Here is a 2,500-nt window from a genome sequence, read left to right on the forward strand (position 1 = left end):
TGAGTGTTTCTTGCTACAATGACTAGGCAGCGAGATATTCTTGATCCCCTCGATATAACATAAAAATTATGTTATACCGGTCACAGTTAGCAAAGATTCTACAGTTTGCATGATACATGCCCAGCCGCGCCTGTATAGCCACTCCAGAAAAAACAGAGCTTTGTCGGTTTGTGATGTGCGCTCTGATTTCTGAGCGTCCACAAGTATGAACTAGAACACGATGTGCCTCCACTGGAAGGCCAAAAGACCATCAAATTATGTACTATTGAGGTATGTGGCATGCGGGTACGGAGAAATGTTATGTACTAACGGGGTTTATGTACTAACGAATTATGTACTAACCGACAAAATTTGTATGGAAGTAACCACGTTTCGTCCGGGACTTGAGATTTCTTATGTACTAACGGGGTTTATGTACTAACCGGACTCCTATTAACGGGGGACGACCTGTACTTTGATATTCTCAGACATGCTCTCTTGAGAGCACTACCGTATTTCCCTGTAAGTTAGTTCTCCCCAATCACTTAGTACCCCCCTCCCCTATAAAAAATACACTTTCCACTGCCGAGGTTATCACCCCGAAAGACAGTTCCCCCCCCCCCCGAAAGATAGTAAGTTCGTACCTGTCCTACATGTACAGACACCGTACAGTACATACATATACATGTACATCATATGCACAGACACTAGAGTTGCGCAGGCTTCCCACTGCGTGCCATTTACCCCCGATAAAAAAAGTACTCCCCGAAAGATAGTACCACCCCCGAAAGTTAGTACTCATGTGGCTGCTAAGTTCGAAAGTTAGTACGTACTAACTTACGGGGAAATACGGTAAATACTTTACAACCAGCTCATGCGATAGCATTGCACGATATTGCCAGTCAGGCGTAGAATAAAGAATACAAACAAACTGTTGTGAAACGACAAGTTCTCGAGAGTGAAAGGCCTTCTCGCTTGTGACAATGTGTTCGTTCCGATGCAGTTGTATCCCGACTCCGCCGTACCGTTGATGTTTACGACGTGGCATACGCTACATGCGCTATGTGCGGTTTGCTGTGTGCGCTGTAGTCGTATGTTGTATGTGTATGCTTTTCTCATATACGCTGTCATTTTCACGCTATAACTACCTGGTGGTTTTAGTGTTCATTCATTCATTCATTGTTCGTTGTTATTAGTCGATGGAAGTGAAATATACTGTTGAGAATAAATAGTTGTCCTCGTGCCGTGTGAGGTCGTTCGTTCCTGATACTTTAGAGAACCAGAGGGTTCACAACACAAACAAAACAACGTCAGTGCCGTTCGTCAGTGTCGTGCAATGCTATCGCATGAGCTGATTGTAGAGTAACTGACGGAGCTAGTGTATATTATAGCAAGGAACACAATTGTACAGGAGAACTAGCTCTTTACAGCCGAAGTTCGTTATAACAGGAATGCACTCACACTCTACAAGTAGCAAGTCATGACTGACGTGTGGCCAATGACAGTATGAATGCGCTTGGTTTACATGCAGCCCTACGGGTCATAGTTCGTTATAAACAAAAAAATGTTCGCTATAAATGCTCAATTTTGTACGGGGTCGAACAGGGACATGAACAAAGAATCCGCTATAATAATAGCGATTACGAAATTCGCTGCATGCAAGTTTGTTATAAGTGGAGTCGACTGTAGTTGGAGTGCGGTGTTTTTGCTTCGGTGCATGCAAAAAGCACAGCTACGTGTTTGCGGTACACGTTCACTTTACAACAAGACGATGTCCAAAATTACCCTATAGACTACCAGTACATGTACCCGTGGTGCCTGGACACAAATACGCAAACTCGTTACCCGGCCAAACCCCTACTTGTTGCATCCCTAGTCCATGGTACCCGACCAAACCCCTACTTGTTGCACTCCTAGTCTATTGTACCCGACCAAACCACTACTTGTTGCATCCCTAGTCCATGGTACCCGACCAAACCCCCTACTTGTTGCATCCCGAGACCATGGTACCCGACCAAACCCCCTGCTTGTTGCATTCCTAGTCTATTGTACCCTTACACAAATACAACTTACTTCTTACTACTAGCAGAAGGAGCGCGACACAAAGTTGGCTATGAATCGCCTGGATGTTACAACGAGCAGAGCAGGCAAAACAGCAACAGTGACATCGTCAGCAGAACCAACAGTAGCCGTACCAGACTTGTCTAGAAATTGTCAACCCGTTCAAATTTCGGCCTCCCAGGTCAAAACACATTTCGGCCGCATGAAATTTTCAGCATGTGCTGCTGCCTCCCGTTTACACTAGGGAGGTTTCGCTCTACGTAATTAGGTATGAAAATCCGTTTGTAGTACGCGCCGGGTAGCGAGGGAAACTTTCATACGTAAACTCTCTACTGATTTCCGTAGGAAAGCTCTTTACTACGTTGGGTCCTCCGTAGGACTTTGTGAAATATTTTCCGGATTTTCCGGATTTATCCATGGCAAAGTTCAAGCCGCGTGAAACACAAGGTACACACACCGT

Source organism: Sycon ciliatum, chromosome 10 (genome assembly GCF_964019385.1).
Source record: "Sycon ciliatum chromosome 10, ocSycCili1.1, whole genome shotgun sequence".
NCBI lineage: Eukaryota > Metazoa > Porifera > Calcarea > Leucosolenida > Sycettidae > Sycon > Sycon ciliatum.